This window comes from Vanessa tameamea, chromosome 16 (genome assembly GCF_037043105.1).
Source record: "Vanessa tameamea isolate UH-Manoa-2023 chromosome 16, ilVanTame1 primary haplotype, whole genome shotgun sequence".
NCBI classification, from domain to species: Eukaryota; Metazoa; Arthropoda; class Insecta; order Lepidoptera; family Nymphalidae; genus Vanessa; species Vanessa tameamea.
In genome coordinates, this window is record NC_087324.1 from 4314707 (window position 1) to 4342236 (window position 27530).

General features: G+C 31.7%; 1 long non-coding RNA gene and 1 other non-coding gene across 2 annotated transcripts in view; both read right to left on the reverse strand.

Moving 5' to 3' along the window:
- Positions 1 to 27530, reverse strand: part of LOC135193711 (uncharacterized) — a 109080-nt gene that overhangs the window by 59570 nt on the left and 21980 nt on the right. The gene's annotated exons all lie outside the window — the stretch shown is intronic.
- Trnar-acg (transfer RNA arginine (anticodon ACG)) lies at positions 14596 to 14668 on the reverse strand. Its single transcript has one exon. It is a non-coding gene; the product is annotated as a tRNA-Arg (tRNA).

The window sequence follows — 27530 nt, forward strand, 5'->3', positions numbered from 1 at the left end:
GGCCTTAGACTTATCTGATTTGAAAAAAAATTAGAGAGCCTAAAGCACTTGGTGGTAGGTTTTGTGCAAGCTCGTCTGGGTAGGTACCGTCCACTCATCAAATTATCTGCCGCCAAGCAGCTATACTTGGTATTATTGTGTTCCGGTTTGAAAGGTGAGTGAGCTAATGTAACTACAAGCATAAGGGACATAACATCTTAGTTCCCAAAGTTAGTGGCGCATTGGCAAGTAAGGGATGGTTAATATTTCTAACAGCGTCAATGTCTACGGGCCGTGGTGACCACTTACCATCAGGTGGAACCTTTGCACGTCCGCCTACAGATATCATAAAAAACATCGTTGAAAAATAAAAGACAAAAGTAAATATCGTCTGACTTCACACTAAAGTAAATTTATATCGTATTAGATATAAATTTACATCAGTGTGAAGTCAGTGAAGAATAACAAATAATAAAGAACGTAATCAACATATTAAAATTAAAATCAGATTCTGTCACGGTAACTAATAAAAATCACTCAATCCCAGGCCAGCAAGTGCCTAGTTGATTTTAACTCCGGCCACAAAATCAATTACAAAGATTGATTACGCTGGTGGTTCTGTATGCGTGTGTACGTTTTATTTATCGCCAGTAATTTTTGATACAAATACACCCATGTCCGATAGGTTATTCGATTCACATGAGGTAATTAATGTGATTTTGTAAAGCAAAGGTTGTATATTATAAATTAATTGCTATATCAATATTCTTTATATGCTTCAATGATCTAGTGGCCAGATTCTAGAACTGCAGCATCTGGGTTGTAATACAGGTTGGAATCAGACGAAATATTGGGTTTTCTGGAAATAAATTTCAAGTTAAGGGCTAGGAAGTTGGCAACATACATTACATACATTAACAGTCTGTAAATTTCCCACTGCTGGGCTAAGGCCTCCTCTCCCTTTGATTTTCGTCACCCGATCAAACCACTGTGTAATGTACTTATTTATTAAAATTATTTAGCTGTTCGAATTAGCTTAATAATTGTGTGGATAAACTACAAAAAATGTGAACTGTGGTTCTGAACTGTGAATTGTGTTTCATAATGTTCATAAGAAGCAATTAAAAGCGAGTTGATCATACAGACAATGTAAGAAAGTATGCTTTTACATACATAAGCATGATCATTACAGCAGATTAAATATTGCATAGTATTTTATGTGATATTGTCGTACAAGGAATACCGATTATTTTTATACCAAAAATATGACGGTCGCTAAAACCAAGGGTAAAATTACTAACGATCTGTTAATGTCTGTTATGTTTGTCTTAATTAAGAAGTCAAGTTTTTATGTTTAGTTTTAAAACTAATTCCCAATTAACTAAAGTCTATTCGAAAGAGGACAAAAGACAAATAAACCTCATTTTCAATCTAATTGACGCATTAATAAACTAGAAAGTTATCAATAATAAAATTTGGGAAAAAAGAACATAATCATGTTTTTTAAATCTTCACTCAGCGACTAGTTTCCATAATACCTAAAGGACATTATCCTGAGTGACTGATTAGTTTATCAAAGCACGCTTAAGCGACTGGAAATTAGAAGGATTTCGCAACGTCGGATTATGAACGGATTTTGTTAAATTTTAAATAAACAAAGACGCTTTTAAAGAAAATTATGTCCCTTTATCAAAAATTCAACATAATATATAATATATAATATATGCCATATATACATAGATCTAGTTAGTAAAAAAAAATGAAGTTCTTATTGAAACAAAATAATACACGATTGTTATTAAAGACGATTTGTAATATGGAAGACTATAAATAAATTAAATTGGGGTTATAGGTTATTAAGAAATGGTTTTACGCAGAGGGTACTGATATTTACTATAGGTCTTTCCATTTTAGTAAAATCTTCTAGTTCATTTCTATTTTTAAACAAAGTTAGCATGCTTAAAAATGTAACAATATTTGTATCTATAAAATCATACCGACCGAAAAATTATCGAGATTTTTCGGTCTGATAAAGCTTAGAAAATACTCTTAAAAATTTATAGGTAAGGGCAACCTTACCATACACCGAGAATCACCTCTAATTAACGACCCATACTCTTTCAAATATATTACGGTTTAACGAATTATAAGGGTTAAATCGAATGATTTTAAACTCGTACATTGAATTTGTAAATCAGATTGCGCATAATGTTAACCAAACCGTATGACCCTCGTTAGTCTATTTGCCAAACGATGCATTTCAAGCTAAAACAAGTGAATGTCGAGCCAAATGCGATCATAAGTAATGATATGCTACTAAAATACGAACCAAAATCAACCTTTAAAAAATATATATACGTCATCGTGTACATTTTTTTATTTAGTTTCTTCATCGTAAGTCATTCAATGTGTCAAGCAGCTGGTTTTATTTATTAGACCTAAAATTAAATAAAAATACAAAAAAATCCATTGGCAATAATAATTCGATTTCTGCAGGCAGACAAGACGATTTCAGGTGAATGTAAAACACAACTACTACAAAATTTTATTTGCATTCATTTTTATCGAATATTTTGGTTTACAATTTAAATTTTGCTCAAATTGTATATAAAATAACCATTCGATATCTTGGTCATAGGGTTATCATATCGGTGGACTCAAAACCTTGTTTTAAAATAAAGTGAACAATAATAATAAAATTGAATAAATTTCAAGTGATCAGAACACTTTATTATTTACCGAATTTTAAGTGTTATTTGGGCAACTATCATTCAATTAAGATTTAAATTTCAAGTGCTTTATTTGTGTTAATAATTAATCTCGTGTTCGACAAAGAAGGAATCTGTACCACATTTGTCGAACGAGGCCGGCAGTGGTACATTATTATTAAATGCTCAGATTATAAAACAATAGGTATTTGAGCGCGCAGAATATTATTGTGGAGTACAAAAGCGAATATATCTCAAAGTCGAATACGAAATTCCCGGTATCGTTTGCAGTAATTAACAACTTATTAAAAATATTACAATTAAAGCGACCGTACTTTTGACGCAATAACAAATACCATACGTCGTTTGGCACCACCAGGAATTTGAAGAGTCTTTGATTTCATTTTCACTTTTGTCGCTTCACTATAATGTACCGCACGCTCCATCTGCCTTTTATTTTACGGCCCAAGATTAAATGGTTATTAAAATGTTTACTTTGGAACATACTATCTAAATTTTTAGACTAGACAACACAAAAACGATCGTAAAATGAAAACCGGAACACTTTGTCTATTATAACGGGATAGATAATCGAATTTCACGTTTACTTCATAGAAATATACCATGCGAGGAACTTTATTCAGCGTTAGCACGGTTCAAACTGAAAAACCCTCAAACATAACCAACAAACCTAGTTTACTGTGCGGAGCATCAGTGCATCTTTTTTTGTGATCGCAAAAGGAGATTAAAATTTCTCTCATAGTTTATTTTTTATCCATACAGTAGAAATTCTGAGCCATTATGTATCCATAACAAAATGTCAAAGCTTAATACAAAATTTGTAGCAAACAGTAATAACTTACAGTTCAGGAACTTACGGCTGCGAACAATCAATGAAAGAAAGAAATGACAATAAAAAAAAAATAATGGCGCCTATGAGACATCAAAATATTTGGCTGATTAAATATATTACAATAAAAAATATATAATTCTTTTATATCTACATGTATTTTCCTATCCAGTTTATTCATTCAACACATTCTTATTCCAGTGAATAAAGATAAAATAAAGACTGAACTTCGGAAAAATTAGGGGAAAGCTGGAGTTTTGGATGAACCTTCCTTTTGTGGTTCTAAACAAAATCCCAAAAGTCCCCATTGATCCATGTGCCGCTAAGTAAGTTATCCAGGGTCAAAGGTCGCGACAAACAGTTTTTCGCGATTATCTCGTAAACGGTCATAATTATGAAAAAAATTGTAGTTATTAAATTTGAAGCTCATAAAATTTCCAATAAAAAAAGATTTCATCACATTTTCTCGGGAAACCGACCGTTTTCGAGAAAATTTAATTTTAATCTATACTAATATATAAAGCGGAAGAGTTTGTTTGTTTGTTTGTTTAAACGCGCTAATCTCAGGAACTACTGGTCCGATTTGAAAAATTCTTTTTTTGTTGAATAGTCCAATTATAGAGGAAGGCTTTAGGCTATATAACATTATGCTGCGACCAATAGGAGCGCAGCGACAGTGAGAAATGTTGCAAAAACGGGGAAAATTATTCACATTTATGGACTTTCGATGCGTGCGCAGCATAAACGTTTTAAGTTACTCAAAAAATGTGTATGAAAGATATATTCCTCTTTTAATAAAAAAAAAAGTCCGTGACACTATATGTCTATTTGTTAAGAGTGTGCTAGCAGGCGGGGCGCGGCGGCGGATGAGGGGGAGGCGGGTCTGCCCCGCCGCCGCGCTCGCCACTCTCACCCGCGGGTGTAGTTCTGCGAAGTAGCAATGCACATAACGACTAAAAAAAATTAACATTCTTAATAGTTAAATTATTTATCAAAATTAGGTTTTGTTATCAGGTTATTTGCTCATTATTTTTTATCGTTTAAAATCGGTTACATTTAAATCATAATCTGCTGTAGTTTTAACTTACGATATAAGATAAAATTTCAATGAACATTCCTTCGTACTTTGCAAGTAAACAATTCAAACGTTTCACGGTATAAATAAGGTATAAAAATTACATTACACACGTAAAAAAGTTCAAAATGGCGAGCGATACTTTCACCGATGCAGATTAATCATCACTGAGAAAATAAATTATGCAAATAAGCAAATAGGTGAATATCGTTTAAAATGACTACACAAATAAATTAGTAGTTCAATATTTCAAGTAATTTCTATTACGTTCAAGCATATTCAACACGGTTGTACTATAATCACCTTATGAAATAATAACACCAAAGGAGAAACAATCTAAACTTCTTATTGTTCGGTTTGTTTATCTTATTACGTTTAAGTTAATATTGTTTGTTTTCAACCGGCTTCAAAAAGGAGGAGGTTATCAATTCGTCTGTATTTTTTTTTTTTATATTTCTGTTACCTCATAACTTTTCACTGGATTTTGATATTTTTTTTTGTTTGAAAGGTAGTGCTTCCCGTGGGGCCCCATTTTAATTTTATCCTGTTACGATGATGGTATCCCTATGAAAACGATATAAGTCTTAAATGTGCATTATGTATGTGCGCGATAAATAGGTGAATAACTCAAAATTGTGCCAACCAATTTTAATGATTCTTTTTTTATTATAAAGGATATACTTCAAGGGTACTATGGTGAAAGTTTGGTAAGGTTCTGAGCATAGGATCCATGACAAAGTAACGGTACGGAAGGAAAAGGAACAATTCTAAGGAGCACGTTAGCGATACTCGGCCGAATCTTTTAGAAACAAAAATTTTGACAAAAAAAAAACCGACTTCAAAAGAGAAAAAAAATAATATGCTCTAAAAAGTAAAAAATAATTGCTTATTATTCTACAACTTAATAATCAAGTAACTTATTCTACTTACCAATATGTAGGTACGTTCTGTGTTTCCACGCAAGGAGATAAGTATGTACCTACCCACTTTAAATCTAACTTAACACAAACCTATGAATAACAAACAATGATCACAATATTTTTTAGATTTATACTATGTAAAATGAAATTAAAAATATTTAGACTATTTAAAAGTCAGCAAAGTTATTACGATAATATATTATAGTTAAAATTATTGTTATTTTTGGAGGCGGTGTCAGCCAAGGTAGGTTTGTAAATATATGATATACTCCAAATTTGTAAATCTGGTCTTTCGATAAATACACTTCTTCTTGATGTTTTTTTAAACCCTATACGTACATAGTGGTCCTATATAATGACAGAAAATTGGAATCAAAATTGAGTGTTTAAGCAAACATGTCTACCGTCAGGTATTACAATTCATGAACTTTTCTCCTAATCCAAGACAAAGAAAAGTCATTCAGATTTACTATTACATTTCCTGTTGAACGTTTTGTTTGTTTTGGCAGAGTATGAATTTTGTTTGTGATTTATTTATTTACAATTGACTTTTTCTTTTGTCTTACATCCAGATGTCGACACACCTGCATCGAATTGTTAACAAAAAAAATATTCGCAATCGTACACTATTGTACAATATTTCTTTTATGTTTAAGAAAAGGGTTGTCATAATTGACCGTATAACAATAAGCAATAAAAACACAGATGTTGGTAATTAATTTAGACAAACTTTACCGGTAATTTTAAGAGGAACTAGAGCACACATTGTAAGGTCTTGCCTTAAAAGTTCACCGTTATGGAAATTTGTCCATACCTTAAAACTATCTACGAATATGAGAGCACATTTGGGGGGAGGAAGTACAAATTTTCCTTCAAAGTTACTTTTAATAGGAGATGGAAAAGTACCTCATTCTGAAAATAAAATTGAAATTGATCGCGATTTAGGAGAAAAAGTGACTAGCATAGAGGATTTAATATCAAAAGTTTACCCTAATATCGTCGAAATAGAAAATAAAGATTACCAATGGATGTGTCAAAGGGCAATATTGGCGGCGAGAAATAGTAGCGTTGACGAAATTAACGACCTAATTTTAACCAAACTTCCAGGCGATATAACTACCTACCCATCTATTGATAATGTAATGGATCAAGAAGATGCTGTCCATTACCCACAAGAGTTTCTCAATTCTTTAAACCCGAGCGGCCTTCCACCACATTCCCTGAAGTTAAAAATAGGTGCTGCGATAATTTTACTCAGAAATCTTAAACCACCAAATTTATGTAACGGGACCCGCCTTCAAGTAAAATTCCTTCGCAATAACGTGATCGTTGCAACAGTTTTGACTGGTCCGGCAGATGGTCAAACAGTGCTTATACCTCGCATCCCAATGATTCCAAATGATTTACCTTTTAATTTTAAAAGAATTCAATTTCCCATTAAGTTATCTTTTGCCGTAACCATTAATAAATCACAGGGCCAAACATTTAAACACGTAGGAATCGATTTACGTCAAGACTGCTTTTCACACGGCCAACTATATGTTGCGTTGTCAAGATCGGGTTGCGGGCAAAATCAGTATGTTCTTCTACCACAAGAAAATAAAACTAAAAATATAATCTACGCTGAAGTACTGTAAAACATATTATTAAATCTTATTGACGATTATAATAACAAAAACCAACGTGAGCAATCAAACGATAATCATGATAGTGTTTCCGACAACTACGCGAACGAAGTCGCGGGCACAGCTAGTCATACATATAACTCCAATTCTAGGGCAGAAGATATTTTATAATAGGCTAGACAAAGAAGTGCAATGTCTTTATTCACTGGACTATCACAGTATCATGGAATTTGTTCCAAGTATTTTGAACCAAATAATAAGACAGTAGAGGTCTCTAACAATTTTCATAAAAATAATATTAATTCAATGTTTGTTCAGTTCACATTAACTTTAACAAACACCAGGTAAATAGTATGTTCAGTAGAGGAAAAGCGATACGAGGTGGCTCGTTCATATTAATTAGTAAACTTTTTAAAACTAAAGAACGTTAGGATGTAGTGAGTCTCTCTGTTGAACAAACTATTGAAATAGCCGTGCGTTGTTGCATACATACCTTCTATTGAGTTATGAACATTTTAATTTAAATATTTTTGAATAAGTTATCTAAATCACATATTTATATTAGTGATTATCTTAGCTCTTATGAAATCCATATTAATTTGTAAACGTTTTAGAACCAAAAAATAACTGAACCACATGTAGCGATAACATTATGGTCACCAATATGTACCTATATATAAATATATATATTTTTTTAAATTACAGTCAAGATCATCGTTGACCCTTGACTTACTTGATTTGTAAAATTTTTTTAATGTTATAGCGTGACCGACGTGCAAATGGGCCACTTGATGGTTAGTGGTTACCATTGTCCATAGACATTAGTGCTGTGAGAAATATTAACCATACCAGAAAGTGCCACCAACCTTGGGACTTATGTTATGTCCCTTGTGCCTGTAGAATATTAATGAAAATCTAAATGAAAATTAGAAATATTAATTATCACGCTCTCATACTTTTTTTTGAATACAAATACCAATATGTTTTACTTTAATTTACTTGGAATAAAAATATTTTTATAGCATAGTCCGCAAATGGGCAGGAGGCTCACCTATAGTGACTGTGACTCTAAGGACTGTGCCATGTGCAACACCGAAAAGCCTACAGTTGCGTTTACTTTAGTAGTACTTTACATACTTATTGGTTCAGTTTTGATGATAATGCATTTTTATGTTAAGACAGGATCCGGACGAATTAATTTCTTAACGGCCAACAGAACAGAGAAGACATTTTCATGAAGAAAGATTTCATGAAGAAGAAAGAAATGACATTTCTTCTATTGAATGAAGAAATTTGAGTTTGTGTTTCATTTACCGGTTTTTGGGTTTTTTTTTCCTATAATTGTGCTACATACATAGACAGACATTGCTTCTTATCAAATTACTCTCTAAATTAATGGGAAGTATCATAGAGGTTTTGATTCCCTTTAAAAATGTATGGCAAATACAACATAAATGGCATAGTTTAGAGGTTTGACCGTTTTGATTTATTCTCAGCTCCGAAGGAACGCAGACCTCAATATTTGGTATTAATTTCAACTTTATACCTTCACGCGTTTCTGGGAAAAAAGGTCCATAGCAAAGAGACACACAGACGAATAACGAAAAGATCTCATAAGGATTCTATTGTTCATTTAGATGTACGGAAAAAATGAAGCAACATGTAAAATAATAATTAATTGCAAAATTGGTGTAGACAAAGATCGCGTCTCAAGAAACGAATTACTTCGAAAATAAGATCTCCATTAATGTTCTAACATCACTGGAAATTTTCAAACGTATTTCACAATTTACAACGACAACTTTTATTTCGCTGGCGTTAGCTACAAAACAGGAAATAAGTCGGTGCTTTGTTTGTTTTAAAACCATTACTCGTCATTTTATCTTCACAGCTTCCGGTTTTATTCATGAAGATGAATACGAATATATCTAAGATAAAGATGAAGTCCTAATTATAATTACAAGTAAATAATCACTCACATGGTGGTGCTTTGTACAAGCCCTTCTGGGTAGGTGCCATCCCCTCATCTTAAGACAAATAGTGAGAGAGCTAGTGTCACCACAGGCACTTACCATCTTAGTTCCCATGGTTCATGACGTATTCGCGTTGTAAGGAATTGTCTTTGGACCGTGATGCCACTTACCATCAGGTAGCCCATTTGGCCGTCCTCTTGCCAATGCTATAAAAAATGAGCTTTTAAAAGATAAGACTGAGCTGATATGCAATGAACATGACCTTTATCTAGATTATGGTATCTCGTTTAGTTCAAAGTACTAAATACAAGATTTATTTAATTTTAGGAAACCTAAATGTAAGATTATCTTTTTTATATGATTATAGCTTAATTGCGTTGCAATAGATTAAGATAAAACGTCCATAATTTATATTTTAGAAACCTAAGGATCTGATCATCAAAATGGAACTTATTGAACCCACGTTATAAATAAAAAAAATTGTCATCAACGTGTTAATAATATACTTGGTGGTACGGTTTGGTGTAAGCCTGTCTGAGTACGTACCACCCACTAATCATATTCGACTGCCAAATAGCAGTACGTAGTGTTGTATTGGCTTGAAGAATGAGTTAGCCAGTGTAACTACAGGCACAAGGGACATAACATCTAAGTTCCCAAGGTTGGTGGAGCATTGATGTTGTATTTTTCAGCAACAATAACTATGGGCGATGGTGATCACCACCAGGTCCGAAAATTAGCCGATTTTTTTAATTATTGTTCTACGATTTTCATCAGTTGTTCTCCGTTGTCCGTCTTTGTCATGGTGCCCTCAGTCTTGCATCCAATGTTCCTCACTATTCCCAGATCGTCTTCGTCTCTTCGCACATTTAAAAAAAAAAACAGTTTTTTTTTCTATTAAATGACGTCACTTGAATTCGACCTAATCGATATAACCTTTACGTAAACTAAGTACCGTTTTGATTAAATTATGGCATTTTCCATCATACGAAAATTATATCTTAATATACATAATAATATACATTTTATTCCTTTTTACTGTGTCTTTTATTTTTATTAATATTTCAGGAAAATAATTTGAATTTAACAATATTTTATAATTTCGCAACATTTTCCATGCAAATATGCAAAGTTTTAAAATTAAACAAACAAAAATAAATGACTAGAAATTTATAAAATATCATTGAAACGTGATTATTAGACTTTGTATCTCGAACAAGTTTTCCAAGAAAACTTGACTACGATGTTGAAAACTACTATTGTATTCCGGCTTGAGCAGTGGTGAACCAGTCTTAAGAATAATAAAATCTTCGCTACTAAGGCTGGTGGCGCATTTGTGATGTTAGGAATGGTTAATACTTCTCACAAGCCAACATTTATGAGTATAGATGACCACTTATTTATCAGACAGGCCATTCCGCGTACAAAATAATAGATTTAAAAAAAAACCTCATACATGATAGTTCTGTAATGTTTATCTTTAAAACTATCGTTATTGTTCTGGAAGTCTTCATATAAATACAGTATATTTTTACATATTAAAGCTCTATAAAACTACATCAATATATATATAATATAATATTTCACTATATTCAATAGTTCACCAACCTCTTAAATAAAACAATGGTAATTTACAAACATCATATAGAAATTAATAATTCTGAAAACCCGTCAATTAAATTAATTCGGACTCTCTGAAGTTATAACTTATTTATAGAGGTGAATAACCATCTGAGATGTCTAATTGAAGGATGTTTACTTAAAGAGAATTACGTACGAAAATTAAGTCATAAAGTAATCATATTATATGTATGTATGTAAGAAAATGTGTTTGTTTAATATTATGTAAAGATAACATCAACGCAATACGTCTAATGACGTCGTTACATCGTTACGTAAGAGCAACACAGATGTTCATTGAACTGCCTTTGACAAATCTTGTATGCATATGTTTAAGATTTGATGTAAATGAAAATCCATATTTATATAATACTAGCGGAACCAGTGTCTATAGCCGCGCGAAATTTATAAAACTTTATCTATAGCACACAAACCGTCTCACACCGTTTTAAATTCACCTACGAGGGGTGAATTAAAAAAAGTGGCCTAGTTCTTCCCCGGGACTCAAGCTATCATTACCAAATGTCATGTAATCGATTTAGCGGTCTAAGCCTGAAGAGGTAACAGACAGAGTTACTTTTCATTTGTAATATTCAAATAGATTTTGAAGAAAAAAATACATACAGACATACTCTTATTTTTTAAACGATCGTCACTTATTAAAACATATTCAAACGGACTCAGGTTAAACGTCGTCATGCTATCCATGTTGCTGCGACGAAGATGATGACAAACGAATGAATACATTCGTTTTAATTTCTGCGTTACGTCAGTACATTGTCGATTTATTTCAACAGAATATTCTAGAACGGTTTGGGTATATTAGAAGGAGACAAAAGAGCATCGGCGATACAGCATTCAATTTTAACTTACAAGATACACGGCAAGAATATAGAGGCAAATAATCTGGCAGATGTGATAAAGAATTATCTGGAAAGCGGAACCATTATAGGGAACCAGACGCTAGGTAGGAGAAAGGTTGAAACGGTTAACTGTCATATTAGTATCTCTTATTCTAAACTATCGGCTTACGTTATCTGTCATGTGCTATAATTACTAAAACCTTCGCCAAATCGCGCTGCATCATCTGGTATTCGTTTTAGGTTTAGGTTTATAGACATTTATTATCAAAAAGACGTAAGTCACTTACATGAGAATACACATACATATATGGTAATAGAACATTCGCGTTCGTCTTAAATAATAATAATAATAGCTACCCATTCAACGGATTGTCTTATTATTGTTGTTTTATTTTATTATGACTATTTTTTAATTCTTTTTTTAAATTGAATGTACTTTTATGTAATTAGCCAGTATGGTCTTAAATTCGTTAAATGAGTATTGATTTAGTTATCTTTTCAGTTAGGCAATATAGAAAAAACATTTCATCGTTTACGAATATATTAATCATATTTTGTGAAATAAAATATGATTAATACGAGTATTAGGTTGATTTTGCGCTATTGGATGTGAAAATGCTGCTAATTTTCTCATCACCAAAACACACGGTTATCATTTGTTGTTCAGTTATTGTCAATTTGTTTTCATATCTAAATAATTCAGACTTTTGACATATTATGATAATAGTGTATATTTTAATATATTAAATATTAAATTGAACTTAAATGTGAAATTAATTGAATGCAATATTTTAATAGCTATCAATGAATATTAAATACTTAATTACAATATTAGGTTGGAAAATATTTAAATTAATTAATATGCCTTTAATACAAACACGACCATTTATGTATTTTATTATTGAAGTAGTTTTTATTTTAAATCGCTGCATTATAAGTATATTGGAATGTTTGTTAAATAATTATCATTTCGAAGTAACGAGAGGAAGTAAAACCAGTGAGTTCGTTTCAAAATAATCCTCTAGAGGAATTCTCTAACCAAAATCCACTTACAACTCTTTGGTTGGAAAGTTTTATTCGGATTTGGACAGCCACAGCGCCGTCTGATGCCGCTGTTTTGTTTAAATATTATTTCATACACAGATGCTATTTTGAAGACAAAAAATGTTAAATTTTAAAACTTTCGTATGAATTCGTTAAGAGTGCTCGTTGATTCGTATTTTCACAAAACACGTAAAACATAAATACATATTATGTAAGAGTATTATGCCAAAAATATTCTTAGTTTTAATTACGTTATTATTAAATAAAATCTGCAAAATACTGAGTATTTATTTTTGGGTGGACTATTTCTAACAGATTCCAAGTTAATCTAGGAAAGAGTGTCCGGTGTTGAGGGTCTAGGTACCTCTTTACCTGATTTTTTTCTTGTAGCATTCGCTACCTAAGTTTGATTTTGATCTATAATACCAGGGCTTATCTTGCCCCAGTGGTTATCAGTTATTTAGTGTGTATATCCTAGTGGCCCTCTAAGTATTAGTCACATGTTTATTTGGTGGGCTTTGTGCAAGCTCGTCTGGATAGGTAGCAGCCACTTATCAGATATTCTACCGCCAAACAGCAATTATTGTGTAATTAGTTAATGTGTTCTAGTTTGTCACTAAACTTGGAAGCTTCTGGATCAAGGGACATATTATCTTAGCTCCCAAGGTTGGTGGCGCATTGACAATGTAGAGAATGGTTAATATTTCTTTCAGCGTCAATATCTATGGAAGGTGGTGACCCGTACGTGACCTGTTTCCCCATCCACGTACCTATATTATATATATATATTTGTTAAAAATTAAGTTGTTTAATTAGTACTATATAGTTTTTAATTTTTAAACATCTACGCACCAATGTTTAGTACTTTACTTTTACTTTAATACATTACCATTGAAAATAGTTATAAATAATTAAACAAAATAAATTCTTTCATACGATGTTCTCAATATTAAACTCTCTGGATATTGTTTGCCGTCTCCAATATTGCTCCGAAAATATACGAAATGTTAAAAAAAAAACGCGTAAGAGGTTATTCCAGTGATAAAAATACAAAAAAAAAATAGGCGATCAGAACAATGGGCCATCTAGTGGTAAGTGTTTTCTACCACGCATAGACATCGCTGTAAGAAATATTATTAAGGGAACTCATATGTCCTTTGTGTCGTCTCTCCAAACCGGAACGCATCAATACAGACTGGTACCAAACTAGACGAGTTTATAAAGCCCTACCATCTTATAGAGAACGTGGTACAAGAGAGTTCGAGTCAGCTAGGGTGGTAAGTTTCCCACGTCACATCGTTATGAGCTTGGGCGTGAAATCATTCATGGTGAAATCGTAACCAATATCTGATATAGATATAGTATTACATATGCAATTTTTACATTTTAATACGATCGTATAATTTTGCCTTATTCACGGTTTTGTTTTAACCTTCTAAAAATACTCTTTAGCCGTAAATGTGTCGCAGGCATTTAAAAATCCATCATAATAAAGAGCGAGTCACCATCGCTTCATTTATATGCTGTCAAGCGCGACAGTTTGGTTATGTGAATTCAAAAATAAAATTAGCTAAACGTATGAAACGCCAACCCCGTTTTCAACGTTCTTTAAATGACGTTGGAAGATTCGTATCTTTATTTTTAAATTTAACGGAATCAAAAATAAAATTTAAAACTGTAAATACTTCTGACTCAAATACTTCTTACCGTCTAAAATAAGACAAGATCTAGATATAAATGGTTTACATAACATATCATTTACATAACAATAACATGTAAAAATGTATTCGCTTGATCATTATATTTTCTGTAAGACGCTTATATTCGATATCAGATCAAATTTATTATAATAAAAAGAAGCTGTGAGAAATATACTTCGTTTATTTAAATAATACATATAAGCGTTATAAATTGTATTAAAATAAAAATAAAACAATGCGACCCTGCCAGGATTCGAACCTGGAATCTTCTGATCCGTAGTCAGACGCGTTATCCGTTGCGCCACAGGGCCATCCGCATATTACATGAGTCTGTGAAATTTCACGTCTGTTCTCAAAGATTATTCTGAAAAACATACGGACTTTAAAATTCGTTCTATTTTAGAACATAAAGTACAAATCTACCATCAATCTTTAATTTAAAACTTCATTACTTATATTATTTATAAAGTAGTTGCTATTGCTCTAAGGTCCAAGATGCAAATAGGGCAAAGACGTAATTTAAAATCAGAGATAAAATATATTGAAAGTTATATTTAGAAATGACGTCATTAAAATATCTTCATAATATTAGCGTGGTATATTTATGATAACTTAAAAACCATTAACTCATAATTGCACTCAAATATTCACAAAGCTTGGCATACAGCTTACAATAGAAAACTTTGTACCAACATTCTTGTATAAGATACACATTTTATATGCTTCTATTCTCTTTTAATGGAGCTTCATCAAACATCCTACGTAAAATGGTTTTAAATGATCCAATTCATTCCTTTTCCAAGTAAATGAGATAAAATTCAATCATTATTATGAGCATGCATTAAATAAAACTACTGTATTCATCATCCTCCTGCCCTTATCCCAATTTTACTTGAGGCCGGCGCAGTATGTCATATATCTTCTTCTTCCATACTTCACTATCTGACGTCATTTCACAAGTAACATTCTTTCTAACCATATCGTCTTTCACACGATCCATCCATCGTTTCATAATACTACTGTGTTATAAGTAGTAATTTCAAGGTCAAATTTGATACGTACAAATATTTGGTGATAGGTCTATCATCATTTATTGTACCGCCAAGCAACAATACTTAGTTCTATTGTATTTCGGTTTGTACTACAAGTGACGTATCATCATAGTTGAAATGGTTAAAATTTCTCACGGTGTCAATGTCTATGGGCAATTACCATCCACTTACCATCAGTTATCCAATTCGCTCATCCACCAATACATGTTATAAACAAAATATCCTTATATGACCTATTAGAATTTTGTCGTATGTACTATTTTTGTTAGTGAACATAAAAGTAATAATATAACTACAAGTCACCAAATATCTAAAAGCCTAGACAATTATCCAGTCAAGAGTTCCCCTATTCACCACTATCCGCAAAATGATACGACCATTAAAATCGACATTCTAGATTGGTTTGTACACAAGCCTTGTTAACTACCAACGCGTGAAATAAAATATATATAAAATAAGGCAAAGGCCAGAAAAATATTATCAGTCTATGTATGTTAAAAGTTTGACGAACACTATTTCATAACTGTTTAATAAAACATCGAGAAGTGAAAGCGGCCTTAAAAGCTTTATCATAACGCCAATATCAAATCGTGCGCAAAAAGAGTTAGAAAAATTTGAAAACAAAATATGTACACTAAAAGTCTATGAAAATAAACACAAAGCATTTAACTATACAAAATATATAATCGTTTACTACGAATCTAAAGCGGGGTCCAGATAGTCGCGTGAATGATGACTGGTTTTCATGCCGCGATTTTTCCGCAAAATTACCGTGATGATAACATGTATACACTATTGTTTACTTTTATTTAAAATGAATATAAATATATGGTGTAACGGCCTTATCTATATATTTATATATTATTTCACTATACAAATGTATATATTTTTTTATTAACACTAGGTTTGCGACAGATGAATTATGGCTTCAAATACCAACTCAAAAATCGGAAACGAGGTGCGAATATACGGAAAACGCTCGAACTAGCGCGAAAACCATCAACATTCACCTTCAAGCCATTCGACGGTTGCTAACGGCGACTATGTGGAGCCTTCGTCGTGTGGATATTTTTTCAATATTTATACAAAAACTATAACTTTCAAATATTGAATAATACCATGTGAACGAATCTTAAACTTAAAACAGATCTCTATGGCAGCTTCGGTATTAGAAATAGGATTAGACGAATAGCGAACCTGCTGTAGAGGGTCTTGTTTACAAATGTTCTCTGTATATTATATGGATTCGCTCTGTACATTGTATCAAAATTATTAAGTTATCTCTCCTCTGCTGAACACGCAAAAATATATTTTACTTAAAATAAGAATATTTTTTCCACCAACCCGCATTGGAGCAGCGTGGAATATGCTTCAACCTTCTCCTCAAGGGAGATGAGGCCTTTAGCCAACAGTGGGAAATTTACAGGCTGCTAATGCTAAAAATGCTAAATATTTTTGCACTGACCGAAAATTTCAGGGCAAATAACCGGTCAATTTGAAACGCCCGTCTTGGTGGGTATCGCCCATTCATTATCCTATCTAACACCAATATTTGATGTTGCTGGACTGGTTAGAAGACTGATGTACCAATATGTTCACAGGCACAAGGGCCATAACATTTTTTATCTCCTGGAAAGCGGTTCGATCTTATTAATTATGTAAGGACTTTACTTACAACAAAAAGAGATAAGACACGTAATTCTTCTTGTGTCGCACGTGTTTTGGACGAAGACTTACCACTACATGACACTATAGCTAGTTTCCTTTTTTTGAATGAAATAAAAAAAAAAACTTTTTTATATTTAAATGCAAAAACGACATAACTACAAGTACTCAACCACTTGAAATATACGTACCAACATAATTCTTAAATCTCGAGCCTCACGATCCAAGGATAACTCAACCGAAGGTCTAGTCCTCGAAAGATAATCTTCTTACACTGATCTCCTCTTCAACAGATTTCATTATATAAATCTTCGCCTCTGTATTTCATAATATATTATGATATTTTATAGGAACGTACAGAACAAATGATACAAAAACATTTTAGGCTGTGCACAACACTTCCTCGTAAACTACTGAGTAGAAATTTTACATCTTGGTTGAATTCCTATGACAATAGATTTTCATAGTAAGCATGACCTTAAAAAATATTAATGAATTACTTAAACTCCAAATATAAAAGGTGTGACTGTTTCTTTCTAGATTACGCTCCTAGGACGAAAGGTATTTTGATAGTAAGTTGATATCCGCTTATTTCTAACTATCGGTTTGTTTAATTACATGAGCAAACGGTTTGTTTTAAACGTGTTGTATTGTTTGCTATATAAAATTATACATCTATTAAATAACTAACAAAATAAAAAAAAAATTAACGTTTGTTTTTAATAATCCGACGTGAATTAAAATAATAAGAGAAAATAGAAAGAGAAATATTGTAGAAGGTCTTTTCCCTTGCGTGACGATTTCTGACAGTTCCCTCTACTGTAAGCCGCGTTCCAAAACTATACAATAAAACAATTATTATAATAAATGAAATAATTCCTGATTTCGAATAAGCAATGAATCAATATTAAAGTGTCTTCGATTGCGTCATCGCCAAAAAATTATGTTTCACTACATTTATCATAGTAAATTCAGCGTAACGTATTATATTGATACGAGTTTAACCGTCGGTTCGACATATTCGATTGTAACACTATCCACAAACCAATTACAAAGATGGATTACGCTAACTGCCTACAGATTCGAGCTCCAATTTGTGGCCTGATATATTTTAATCCCTATTCACGTATGCTCCATGAATGATTGCCTCGAAATTTGAATTCAATATCAATTAATTAACTTCAATTCAATTGCATGTTTTTAATTTATGATGTTTATAATAGTCGCGCTCTGAATAGAGTTGATATGAAGACATTTTTGTCTCAGGTAGCAGTTATCCATTTAGAATAGTATTCGGAATTTAGTAAATTGTGTTATTTGTATGAATTTAATGGACTGCTTAATTGTAATTAATAAAAAATAATTTAAGCTTAAAATGCTTAAAAGAACTCTGCCCTCCTAATTGAGACGACCGTAACTACGATTTTTATGCAAAATGAGTTAATACTTGATTCGGAATCAGCGTGATGAGATCTAAAATCTCTTCTTTATGATGTTTTTGATGAAACTTACAGAAACCGAGATAATGTTTAGTATAAGCGCCGTAATTAAATATTTTTATGTTTGTTGCTAAATTTAAATACCGTAAGGTCGCCTACGTTTGTTAAGCTTAAAATGTTTGAATGAGCTTGATCATTCGTTAAAAATGACTACCAAATATAAACACCGTAAGATGATATACCGCTGATATCTGAACTACATTCATCAACTGTGCAAGGCTAATACTAAACATAAAAACAGTAACAACAACTTATGGTCCTTTTGCAGTGATAGGGATAATTACCGCACTTATTTACTACTGAAAACAAGGGTATTTGATCTTTACCGTTGTCATGCTTAGTAAGCGATAACCTATTTGATATTTTTTCCCAAATATAACAACCGTAAACGCGGTTATACTCCTGTTATATATAGTAATATTATTGGTTTTAAGACGCGAGGGGTTGAGGTATGTGCTCAGCGGACGGTGTATCGCCAGAGTTCGTGGGTTTTTATTTTTAATAACAACGGTTCTAAGGCGATTTAACATATATTTTTATAAAATTATTTTATTTTATTTAGGATGTAATTGCTTAATATGTTTATATTTTAGTCGGCATGAATGGTAAATGTAGCCTAATTTGTTTTGTTTGTGATAGTGTAGTGTGTAGAAAGTCTATAAGTACGTATTTTTAGTTCTTGTATAAAATCCTTTATTATTTTGGCGTTATGCATATTATTAACATTCGTTTCAAATGTCTTACTTTACTGTTATTAAATTATTATATTTTTGTTGCCGTTAAATGGCGTCCCAAGACCGAATACTTACTTTAAAAACTAAGCCTAATTTTATCTTACCTCGTGAGGTAGACACAGAAAAATATAAAAATAACTAGAAAATAATGCAACATTAAGCAAAACTAAATCAACTCATATTAAAAAAAAATATTTAAAAAACCTTTCAAAACTTAAAAACTTTCGCCCATATCATGGAAGATTATAAATATGAAATGTCATACAATATAATATAAACTTATCGTACAAATTTGTTGAAAATAAAATATTCGATCAATCCGGTATAGATTTAGAATGTCACGATGTCTTTGATGAAAAATATCAATTCATGATTCAGATAATGACAAAGACAGCGATTATATTTCTGAAGCAGATGAAGCGAGTGCATTAGATGATGAAAATAAAGAGCAAAGAGATCAAAATCATACATGAAAGGAAAACATTTATTGAGGAGGGCAGCAATGACTGTGACCCCGGTGAAAATTAGACACGGAAAAAAATACCGAGGATGTAAACCAGCAGACACGTGATAATAAAGATGTTAAAAATGAAGATCATGGGACTAAAAATGAGGAAACACGGAATCAAGAGGAAGACATTAGATTTATAGAGGCACATATTAAAAATCGTAAAACTAAAAGTCAAAAGATAAATACAGATATACGTACAAGACCAAGTGATAGAGACTAGGAAATAAAACGCTCAAAAAAATGAGACTCAAACCATGTGATTTCAAAAGTGCCTTCCACTAATTAATTACTTAAAAAGTAAAAGTTTATGTTTTTGTTTATGTTTTGTAATAAATCCTCATTAAGAAAACTTACATACATACATACATCAACAGCCTGTAAATTTCCCACTGCTGGGCTAAAGCCTCCTCTCCCTTTGAGGAGAAGGTTTTGGAGCATATTCCACCACGCTGCTCCAGGCGGGTTGGTGGAATACACATGTGGCAGAATTTCGTTGAAATTAGACACATGCAGATTTCCTCGCGATGTTTTCCCTTACCGTCGAGCACGAGATGAATTATAAACACAAATTTAACACATGAAAATTCAGTGGTGCTTGCCCGGGTTTGAACTCGAAATCGAACTCGTTAAGGTGGACGCGTTCTAACCACTGGGCCATCTCGGCTCTCATTAAAAACTTGTTAAAGTGTTTTTATTTACACTTCAATATATTTTTTCACAACTGATTTGTAACAAGTTAGGGTACAGTTACCGCTTATATGGCTAGTAAATATTTAGAAATGTTTATTTGTTAAACACCGTAACAGCAATTCCTACATCAAATAACATTCAATAAACAAAAACAAAATAAAATATTTATATTACATAAAAAAAAAAATTAAATTATCCAAAATGTAGATTCAAGCATTTTCCTCACCTTCAACAGTGACTAATTTTCAGCCAAATACTTCATTTTAATATAATTACAAGTAATTCTAAAATAAACGAATTGAAAACTAATTGTTATATTACAAAAGGATTGATCCCATAGCAATTATTCAGTTCAGACTGGTTCTGTTAGATATATCCCATCAAAAACATAAATGTAAAAATGAGAGTCAAGTCCAATATTATGATATATACCTTGATTGTTGACTTCAACGACAAAAGAAGTAAGATCTAAATGGGTGCCAAGTTCAATAGTCCTTCCTGAAATTTATTTATAACTACATAAAATATCATTTCTTCTTATAACATAGAATAATGTATTGTAGCCTAAGGTCTGTCTTACATCATTTTTTTTACAGTTATTACAAGAACTAAGTATATAAGTGTTCCTAATAGTCCCAATAAAATGAAAAATTATAATAAAATGATAAAAATTTACCCTTTTCAGATTTTATCCTTTATATTGGCCTAATCATTTACCTGCATGCCAAATTTAAACTTTCTAGGTAACCTAGAAGTAGGTTATAGTTTTGATCTATAGGTCAGTCGGTGATAAAAATGACGATTTTTAGACGTTAATATCTAAATAACTGTTTGAGATGTGTTTATGAAATTTGGAACACATATGTATCTTGTAAGTCTCAATATATAAGCCAAATTTTACACGTTTATGTCAAATAGTTTTTGAGTTATGAGGAGGTCAAAAGTGTCTCCAAATGGTTCGTGTAATATTACACACGGTACTGCTCGCCAGTTCTTTTACTTGAACTTGGCTGACACGCTACCACGTTTCTAGATTTACTTGGTGTTGAGGCTTTGTGCATGCCCGTCAGGGTAGGTACCACATACTATTCAGTATTGTTGTGTTCTTCATTATTCAGTATTTAGTATTTAGAAGCCAGTTTAACTACAGGCACAAGAGACATAACATCTAGTTCCGTGTATTGTCTTACTTTGGCTCGTGTAGTTTTTAAGTGGGCTTTTTTATAGAAATCAGTAGACCTTTTATAGCACGCTGCGAAAACAAGTGAGCAATCTGTTAGTTTCATACTATCTGGATATGATTATTTTGATATTTACACCTTTGTGAGTTTTTTCTTTAAATTTCAATTGGTCCACTTTCGATGTCGATTTAACCATAAAAATGTACCACTCATCTTATATTATACTATTAAACAGATATACTTAGTATTTTTGTATTCCCGTTTGAAGACTGAGTGAGTCAGTGTAACCTTAGTTCCCAAGAATGGTTGAGTAATTATAATAAATCACTTAAATAATATTTCTTACAATACAAAAGTCTATTGGCAGTGGTGACCACTTACCATCAGGTGGCCCATCTGCCAATCTACTAATGACATAAAAAAATAATTAAAATCGCTACACAAAAAATTAAAATCACGGAACATATACACACGGAATTTATTCCGATATTATAATTTGTTTCCGTCGATAATATATTGTTATTACATTTAAAAATATCATTGTATTTGACTGTTGAAGAAAAAAAAACAAAACAAAATGTTAAATAATCTTTTATAATATTTTAAGCCACGATCCGGATTTACAATACAGCTTGATGCTAGAACAGTATTTTATTCAGGCCCATCGTTTCATTGATACGATTCCATTTGATAACTCCGTGACAAAAAGTGGATTATAGAAAAAAAAATTGTTACTAAAATTTAAATACCCACATCTTGTTAAGATAGATTTGATATCGTTAAGATGATTTGGTATATGTATTTTAAGTAAAATTAAACGCAACGTTTTTAAACAATTATTTTTGTATGAAAGAATCAATTAAAAATTTCAAAGCGTTATATTTAAGCGACCGGATATATGTATTTTAAGTAAAATTTGAATTTTTTAATTGATTCTTTCATACAAAAATAATTGTTTAAAAACATTGCGCTATTAAATATATTTCATAATTCTGTAAGTTCAAAGTTTATTTCTTAGAGGTACAACGTTCATTAGTAGTGATGACCACAAATTATATCGTGGCTCTTTTGACTGTCTGCTTTCCAATGTTCAATTAAATACGAAAAATAAAGTTAGTTTTGTGGCATTTACCACCTATTTCGATAATAAATAATAAATACTAGTGGGTCGCCCGTGAAATTTCGCGTTTATTCATAAGTTTTTATCGGAATTTCGAGACATATGACAGGTTTTGTTTTGATTAAATTTCATTGTAAACTCACGACACTCATCTACATTTGGCGATGAAACCTCTTTTAAATTAAATTTTAATGTCAAGCCGTAGTACCACTCTCTAACCGGCCAGTAACTTTATTCCGCTGTAAAATTAATGCTTTGTTAAATCGTAACAATTTAGTAAATTGCAATCAAGAATTCTTTTCAAATTTCTGGACATCTATGGCTAGAGCTCTTCAATGAGACTATAACCGATTTTTTATGTGCAGCTATCGACTTACTAAGTTTAAGGGTTATGGTATTTAAAAAAAATAATTATTAAAACATACAATGAGGTCTTACAATCTGAAATCCATTTACTACATATAAAAATAGACTGTTTTGTACGTCACTTCCTCCATGATCTTTAGCTCGCTGCGTCAGAAATAAAGTGTTACTTGATTTACGACGCCATTAAAGGCCCTTGAAATTTAATCAGCTCGCATAACTCAGTAGAAGGAATAAAATTTGATATCATTAAAAAATATATATAAAAGCTATTTTTAATAATTCTGTCTGGTTGTCTGGGCTACGATATCAACTGACGTTTATTTTTATATTCAGTCATAAAATGAAATTGAACAAATATTCAGCATAAAAATATATTGTTGTTATTTTGTATTCTATCAACCTTTACCTAACTAGCTGACTGTCCCGAAGTCGTATGATCCTTATCTTACACTAGCCGTGCCCGCGACTTCGTGCGCGTTTGAATTTAACAAAAATGTTATTGTTCAGTTCGCAGATTTTAGTATAACTTATTAATTCTGTATCGGGCATTTTTTGTGATATTAAGTCGTTGGTTGGAGGAATCCAACGTGACGGCGGCGCAAGAGCTGCGCACGGTACTGGGAGTATTTGGACATTGCAGCGCGACATTATTATAAAAGTAGCCTAAGGCACTCCTTATTACATCAGCTATCTGCCAGTGAAAGTTCCTTCGAAATTGGTCCAACCGTTCCAGAGATAAGCCGGAACAAACAGACAGACAAAAACATGTTATTTTGGTATATGTACCGTGTGTATACATATTATATATGCATTTAATAAAAAGCGGTTTTTTTAATATTACAAATAGACAATTTTTTAACCAATATATCTATTGGCCCGTATATAAAGCGACATATAAAATATACGACCACTTTTGTATACGCTTATTTAAATATCTCTGGACAATATATATGGACACTTTTTTAAAATAAAAAATAAAAATAACTTATTTTGAAATATATACAAAATATATAATATATTGCAGAGTCATTTCGGTCTTGAGAAAGTCCTAAAAATCGCGATTTTTTTTTCATTTTTGTATCAGTTATAGTTTTGGCATTTTTCATATAACTCATTACATATTCACTTATTAACATAATTTATAGCCAATGCTTGACCTAAATCTATATAATTAAATAAAATATAAATTCTATAAAATAGGTAGATTGTGAAACCAAAAATATAACTGACTTCTCTAATATTAGGATGTTATGACGTCACAGATGGAGAAACAATTTGTTTACTAGTCTTGGTATAAATGCTAGATCTACTGTTCCTTGTATAAACGTGCCGTTGCTCCTTCCACCCTACTATTTACGACCACATAATTTTATTAATAAAAGCTTTAAATATATTTTATTTACTTCGCTATTGAACTATTCACAATTAAGGAAGATAATTATTCTTTTATCATGTATAGATATTTAGAAAATATAATTAGAGTTTTTCATATAATTCTTAAATATTTAAATCAAAGTGAGATCTTCAATTCGACGTTCAGATAAAATAGAATAGAATTATCACCAATCGCATTCGCTTAATGAAACGAAATTAAGGCAAATTTACCAATACTGTTATTCGAATGGAAGCGATATAACTAATTAAAAACGTTTTGAAATAGTGTTCACATGCTGTAATTACAAGCCCAAAACATTAACTATTTAAAAGCCGTTTTCGAAAGCACTTAGTTCTATAATCGAAAGCATTCGAAATGACCAAATCATAATAATATGATTAGTTTTATCAAAAATACACGTTGTTGCAATTATCGAGTCTATAATTGCGGGATATTATTGCAAAATCGTGCCAATAAATTATAATTAAATTGTTAATGAATGTAAAATTGGCTTGAATGGGACAAGCGGACTATGCAACTTTTGCAATGAATTTAATTAATCTCTGGTCGAAATTTTGGACGCCGGTGAATTTTATGTCAAACTTTATTAAAATTTTGTAACTTACGCCGAAGGTTAATTTTGATCGGTAACCTTAGTAGGGCCCACAAATTTACGAAAATTCTAATTTTGCCTGTCATTTGCGTTAATGACGCCATTACTTGGAGCTGATGAAACTGTCCATGAGGTTATTACTAAAGTTTCTTTAAAAAAATATATTTAATCAATTCTGTTAGACTTCTTCGTTTTACGTGACATACAAAAAATATAAAAACTTTTTTTTTATGTTTTACGTTGGCGGACGGGCAAATGAGCCACCTGACGATAAGCGGTCACCACTGCCCAACACAATACTAAGTATTGAGTGGGTGGTACTTACCCAGACAAGCTTGCAAAAAACCCTACCAACATGTAAACTTAATACAAATTCCGAGAATATTTCAAAACTGTGCAAGTCAATAATTAATTATTTTACCATTTACGGCCTGTTTACTTTACTGACTTTTGTAACACGAGTTATAATAATAATTTCGTACGATCACATATAAATAAAATTCAGAGGCAAATTTGAATAACCTTTTCCATTTATGAAAATACTTTACATTGGAATCATAACAAACTGTTTTATCAACAGCTTTATATTAAATTAGTAAAAAAAATAGCTTGATTTTATGTCAACATTTTTTTATTAAATACACCCAGAATATAAGACATCCCGTGATGACTTAATAGGCGGTAGACTATATGAAGTTTAATTGTAGATCACGTGCTTATCCGTGTACGTATTATTCATCTTAATTGATTTATTTTCTTTTTATAATTGATCTCACGTTCAATGCTAAAGTTAAACACCATGAATGCACGCGTTCGAAGAAAAGCTGACACATTTGTTTCTGCTAACCCGTCTGGAACAGCGTTGTGGAATACGCTGCAAAGCCTTCTCGTTAAGATAAGAGAAGTTGTTATTCAAGCAGCGACACATTTATTGGCTAAACTAGCCTTTATTAGACTTTCACTAGACGGGCTTATAATTCTGCCAAGATTTATTCTACTAAAGAAGAATTTAATAAATAATATCCTTGGAAAATTGATGGTACTCATTCAGTATATTTAGTTCCGTAGGATGCGATGCGATCCGCTACATAACGCTCAAAAAAGTCACTCGACTAGAGGGCGTCAAATGTCACAAGCCATGATATAGTCGTGACATTTCGGAGATGGCAGATATTTAAATGTCATATAAGTTTACTTTGATTTATACGAAAAATGACTACAATGTTAAAATATATTAAGACATTTAGTATTACACGCATATAGGAAATTAATGGCACTTCAATAGCAAGGTTTCATTCAGATTTAGTTCATTTTTCTCCGCAATTTTATTAACATACAACTATTTATGCAAACGATTTTTTTTTTACTGCAATAAAGTATTATCTATATATCTAAGACTTCATCTCTCCCTTTTTCTCCCCTGTTTGATACTGCTAGTTTGTTGACACACATGCTTCGAAATGTCTCGTGCAGCCAAATGTTATCTTCCTTCAAGCTCAGTGTAAGTATATAGAAATTTATGGAATATTAGCTGTTGCCCGTGGCTTTGCTCGCGTGAAAATTGAACATATTTACAGATTAACTTAAAATATTACGTTAATTTAAGACCTCTTTGTATACCATATTTCTGGTGAATTTCGTACGCTAGAACCACCAGACATCTAGACTAACCTATATATTAAATGTCAACCCCTAATTCACCTTTAAGGGTAGAAAATCCAGAAATGCTTAAATACGTATTTACTCATTTTTAATCAGAATTCCAAAAAATTAAGCTTCGAGCTTTTAACTTAAAAAGTCATTTTTTAAGTTAAAAGCTCGAAGCTTCCATACAAACTTTCAAGCCCTATTTCAGACCCCCTAGGGGTAGAAACTCCAAAAACTTCTTCGTTAGTGGGTGTCTACTCAATAAAACGACCCTATTTACCAAATTTCATATCCCTAATTTTAATAGTTTACGCTCGGCGATGATGAATCAGTCAGCCAGTCAGTCAGGACATGTATTTTATGAGTATAGATAAAATTCAGTGTCACTATTATGATTTTTATGACGATAACTGTAAGAATTTTCTGGGAAACTAGTTTCAATACTATGATAATGTTCAAGTAAATGTAGACTGATTTTGTCCACGAACTATTTTCACATGTTCGGGTTAAATTCTAAGTGATAATCAGCCAAGTTGAACTGCTTAAGTACGGTCAAAATTAATTACTTCCGATACTTTAGACGACGATTGATCGAGTCATGAATCAACACCTTTTACGACGTAAATATGTTACATAAGACTTTAATTGATAACAATATTGCATTAAATCTATAAATAGAATATAAAAAATCATGTAATATATTTTATAATACAAATGTCC